The following is a 6,125-nucleotide window of genomic DNA, read 5'->3' as shown; positions in this document are numbered from 1 at the left end:
ATCTTTTATAATAGAAATTCATAAGAATCTAAACAACTTGTAGTTCTATTTAGTGAACCATAACACTGAAATGCATTGTTCAAAACAACTAGTAAGGTGTGTTTTTTTTTAATAAAATCAACCATGAAAACATGCAGTTTTTACTTAATATAACACATTTTTTCCATAAAAACTCATTACTCACAACTATCCGTAACTTAAGTGTAAAATTTCGGAACAATCACTTCTAAAATCTTGCATATAGAACAACAACTAAAATAAATGGAAGAGTGACTCCACATGCATGCCTTTGATTCATCAGTAGAGAACCTTCCTTATTCTTTCAAAGTAAACATGTGAAAAGGCCAGAACAAGGGGATTCACAGGGAGAGATTATTATAATTGTTTCTTAACAAACTCATCAATTCCTACAAGAGCAAGAACCCCATAGTATACATCACAAACATTGCAAAAACACATGCAGGTGACCTTATTCTGTCTCTCCATTGTATCATAGCTTTAATCACTACAGCATTTGGGTAGGAGAAAAAAATATTATCCCCAACTAGTACAGCAGGATTCCAAGGGGGCATATAAGGTCATGAACCAATAGTCTGAGGCAACAATTAGAATTATTACTGTATCTAGAGGCAAAATTTTAGTAAACTATGCTTTGATATATATATATATATATATATATATATAATATATATATATATATATATATATATAATATATATATATAATGTACATAGGTATATATACAGTAATACCTCAATCTTACACAATTCAAGCTGCACAAATTCACAATAGTGCAAACTTTTTATTGGAACCATACTTATTATTATACTCAAGTTTTTCACATGCACACACACAAACGCAAATGTGAGCATTTTTGAATCCTCAAGACCCCCTGCAAAAGAAAGGTTTGTTTAATCTTTTATGTAATTTATAGGTTTTCAAGCTTTCGTGTGTAAATTAAATTAAATTAAATTTAATAATAAATAATAATAAATAATAATAAATAATAATAAATAATAATAATAATAATAATAATAATAATAATAAATAATAATAATAATAATAATAATAATAATAATAATAATAATAATAATAATAATAATACAGTAGCACCTCAGGATACGAAATTAATCCGTTCCGAAGCTGCCTTCGTAACCTAATTTTTTCGTATCTTGAACCACATTTTACATGTAAATTGGCCTAATTCATTCCGAGCCCTACAAAAACACCCCAGTAAATTTTATAATACAGCTAAATTGACCAATAAACAATGAAATACAACAATTTGGACCATTCAATACCTAACTTAAACTACATATATACTACTAATGTGTACTACATACCTGTAAATAAAGTGTATTAGTGTACATGGTACAAGAAATACTGTACATACATACGTATGTAGTAAAATGTGGAACCTTACCTTTCGAGTGAGGCGATCTCTGAAAATGGCGACAAAGGAGGAGGACAAATGGCAGAATACATGAACACTTAACTTTACGAAACACATTAAAAAATGGCAGAAAACATTAACACTAAACTTTACGAAACACATTAACAAACGGCAGAAAACATTAACACTTCTTGATTATCTCCATCTTCGTTCTCAATATAAAGCATCCTATACTTTCCGTGAACTTCCAGTAACATTCTTGGGACCCATGGCTAATAACGTAAGCAATTAAGTTCACACACAACACGATAAAGTAACTTACAGTACAACGAAAGCGAAATCACTAACACGAATTTACGTTAACAAACGAAATACGTATACGTGAACGAACGAATTCCAGTGTTTACAATAATGCTGCAGCAAAAAATGGTCAAGAAATGCCTTTACATAGAGGTATGATGCTGACCAATAGGAGAGCAGGATCTTAGGGCAGTGACTAGCATCAGGAACCAATGGGAGAGCGGGAGGATGGTGGCGAGTCTACTCAGTTGGCGGCACGCGAGTTTTAAAATTGTTCTCGGTGGTCCGGGCAAATCTCGGGACTTTACAGTAACACCCTTTTGTAACCTGAATGATTTTCGTTTGCAGGCAAAAAAATCTTCGTATTTGCTTTCGTAACTTGAATTTTTCGTAAGTTGGGACTTTCATATGTTGAGGTTCCACTGTAATAATAATAATAAATAATAATAATAATAATAATAATAATGATATTAATAATATTAATAAAGCAGTCCCCAGTTTACGATGGTACGACTTATGATGTTCTGAGGTTACGATGCTTTTCAAATAACTTCATCAAAAATTAATTCCTGGTTTACAATGCATATTCCATGGTTACAATGCCAATATGAAGGAAGAAATATGACTCCAAAAAGGCAAAATACACAATAATCAAAGTTTTTTATGAAAAATATAAAAATGCAGTTTACATAGTTTTCATTATATACACCCAAAGCATTAAACGTAAGGTTTTCTTAGGATTTTTTATGGTTTTTGGCGATGTTCTGCTTCACAACGATTTTCGGCTTACGATTCATCTCAAGAACAGAACACCCATCGTAAACCAGGGACTGCCTGTCATAATAATAATAATAACAACAATAATCATAATAATAATGATAATAATAATAATAATAATAATAATAATAATAATAATAATAATAATAATAATAATAATAATAATAATAATAATATGGTGTAAACAGACCTTTCAAACAAGTTTTATTTCAAATAAGGGCAGAATTCACAGCATTGATTTTATACAATATTCTTTCAATTCTCCTTATTATTTGTCTTTTTGGCACGCTGGTATTATAAAGCAGCTGTCCAATATTCATCGTGCTATAGGTCGTCAACGGAATTTCGGGCTGGTGTTATCAAAGGCAAACTGGTTATCAGGGACAGGCTGGAGTCGTCAACAGGTATACAGGTGTGTTTCGTAGGTCGGGAACAGGCCGTAGTCGTCAGGGGGGTCTATACCGTATTCCTTGTTTTTCTTCTTTTCTGGTTTTCTAAAGGCGTCTACATCTTTCGGCCTCCTCATTTGGCCATCTTTGAGACGGGATCGCTGAGTGCAATGGTTCGTGTCGGATGTATTCACGCTATTTATTGCATTTGGGTGGTTTGAAGAGATGCGTACCTCACTTTTCATTAAGCAATACCTGTGACGTCACAAGCGATGTCATCAGGGGGCCGGTTGCTGGTTGGCTGTCCTCTTCGTGGGCGGAGCCTCATCCTTGTTGGTGATGGTGGAGGACCCCCCTTGAAGGGCGTGCTACCAGATCGTCCTCAGGGCGAGAGCTAGAGCTTCGATCACCCTCAGGGTTACTATGGACGTCCTCAGGATGAGAGCTAACGTTTCTATCATCCTCAGGAGCCCCATCATGTGGTGGTCGTTGTGGGGCATTGTATGCTACTCTCCTGACAGCAGTGGGGAGAAGGAAGGTCTCCTGTGTGACGTTCAAACTGGGCTTCTCCCTCCTGATGTGCAGCGCTTCTAAGATTCGCAAACGACGTAGATTGGGTGCTTGGTCGATAACCTTGAAGTTACCGACGATGTTGTTCCAGCGGATTCTTTTATCATGAACAGTCCTTACCTGATTAAATAGTGTTCCTTCCTGCGCAGGATCCCTTGAAGAGGACGAACGTCATCTACAGATACACGTGCCCAATCCGAGCATGCCTCGGAACTTACATTGGGATGACGTCAATGCGCCTCTCCAAGAGGATCTCCTGTCACGCGCAGGAAGGAACAACATTTAATCATGCAAGGACTGCTCATAATAAAAGAATCCGCCGCAGCGACATCGTCGGTAACTTCGAGGTTCTCGACCAAGCACCCAATCTACGTCGTTTGCGAATCTTAGAAGCGCTGCACATCGGGAGGGAGAAGCCCAGTTTGAACGTCACACAGGAGACCTTCCTCCTCCCCACCGCCGTCAAGAGAGCAGCAGACAACGCCCCACAATGACCACCGCACCAGAGGGCTCCTGAGGATGATAGAAACGTTAGCTCTCATCCTGAGGACGTCCACAGTAACCCTGAGGGTGATCGAAGCTCTAGCTCTCGCCCTGAGGACGACCTGATTGCACGCCCTTCAAGGGGGCCTCCACCATCACCAACAAGGATAAGGCTCCGCCCACGAAGAGGACAGTCAACCAGTAACCGGCCCCCTGATGACATCGCTCGTGACGTCACAGGTATTGCCCAATGAAAAGTGAGGTACGCATCTCTTCAAACCACCCAAATGCAATAAATAGCGTGAATACATCCGACACAGACCATTGCACTCAGCGATCCCGTCTCAAAGATGGCCAAATGAGGTGGCCGAAACATGTAGACGCCTTTTAAAAACCAGAAAAGAAGAAAAAACAAGGAATACTGGATAGACCCCCCGACGACTACGGCCTGTTCCCGACCTACAAAACACACCTGTAGACCTGTTGATGACTCCAGCCTGTCCCTGATAACCAGTTTGCCTTTGATAACACCAGCCCAAAATTCTGTTGACGACCTACAGCACGATGAATATTGGACAGCTGCTTTATAATACCAGCGTGCCAGAAAGACAAATAATAAGGAGAATGAAAAGAATACAGTGTTCCCCCCGTATTCGCAGGGATGTGTACCAGGGACCCCCGCAAATAGCGCAAACCCGCAAATAGTTAGAACTCCCCTCTAAAAATCCCCATATCTGCATATCTTGAAAGTTCAAATACCAAATGTATACTTAAAGTAGCATCCTACATCAAAGATACCACTGAATTGGTATTATTAATATCATTCCAAAGTCATCTTAAACATTTTATCATTAGAAATATATAAACAGCCAATAAGAGAGAGAGAGAGAGAGAGAGAGAGAGAGAGAGAGAGAGAGAGAGAGAGAGAGAGAGAGAGAGAGAGAGAGAGAGAGAGAATAACTCCTTACGATATCAATAGATTGAAAGGAAACCTTCTATAGGGCAACAACTTATTTTCCCCTCCCATAAATACATATATCTATTCCGGAGAAGGGAGAAAGAGAGGACTGAACAATTATATTTGTCTGTATATCAATTCTTTTGCTAAGAGAGAGAGAGAGAGAGAGAGAGAGAGAGAGAGAGAGAGAGAGAGAGAGAGAGAGAGAGAGAGAGAGAGAGATTGTCCTTACAGTATTTAAAAGAGTGAAATGGAAAGATTATTGTATTTAAAACTCACATATGAATTTTGTAATTACATTTACAGTATTATTATTACACATATAGTATTATTATTGGAAAATATTAATAATAAACTTATTACATGCATGTACAATAAAAAGGATCTCCTCAGTAAGAGAGAGAGAGAGAGAGAGAGAGAGAGAGGAGAGAGAGAGAGAGAGAGAGATTGCATAAAAACCATTAAATTTGTTGACCATTGTATGGCACTGTTACTTGACAAATTTGACAGTTTCCCAGCTCCGAGTGTCACTGGAGTTACGAGAAGGTAGGGAAATTGATACAAAAAAGACGAAGGGAAGAATTTTCATTTGAAGCTAGTTGTACCATTATTATTATCATTATTATTTGAAAATATTAATAAACACATGCATCTACCATAAAAATTCTCTTATCACAGTAAGAGAGAGGAGTTATCCTTACGTAAGTGAAATGGAAAGGTCATTTTTATCTCTTTAAAATACTACCACATACAAATTTTGTAACATCAATAAACATTTTACATACTATATTGTATAAAATCAATTCTGTGAATTCTGCCATTATTTTTCATAAAATAATAATAATAATAATAATAATAATAATAATGTAAATACAAAATTTGCATGTGATAGTATTTTAAGGAAATAAAGTAACCTTTCCATTTCACTCTTATAAGTAAGGACAACTCTTCTTTATCTCTCTTTCTCTTACCGAGATGAGAGAATTTTTATGGTACGTGTATATGTTCATTAATATTTTCAAACAAAAACAATAATGATATTAAATGAGAAAGAGAAAAAATTGATAAGTATCAAGAACTGAAAACAGAAATAAGTAGGATATGGGATATGCCAGTGGAAGTTATACCCATAAACATAAGGACACCAGACACAATCCCAAGATCTCTGAAGAGTAACCTAGTAAAACTAGATGCCGAAGTAGCTCCAGGACTCATGCAGAAGAGTGTGCTCCTAGAAACAGTGCACACAGTAAGA

At 36.9% G+C, this 6,125-nt stretch overlaps 1 protein-coding gene across 7 annotated transcripts in view; it reads right to left on the bottom strand.

Annotated features, from left to right (window-relative positions):
* LOC135220599 (calpain-5-like) overlaps nt 1-6,125 on the bottom strand; it is a 221,245-nt gene that overhangs the window by 7,721 nt on the left and 207,399 nt on the right. The window lies entirely within an intron of this gene.

The sequence above is a fragment of the Macrobrachium nipponense genome, chromosome 2 (assembly GCF_015104395.2).
Source record: "Macrobrachium nipponense isolate FS-2020 chromosome 2, ASM1510439v2, whole genome shotgun sequence".
In the NCBI taxonomy this organism is placed as follows: domain Eukaryota; kingdom Metazoa; phylum Arthropoda; class Malacostraca; order Decapoda; family Palaemonidae; genus Macrobrachium; species Macrobrachium nipponense.
This window is presented reverse-complemented; position numbering and strand designations above follow the sequence as displayed.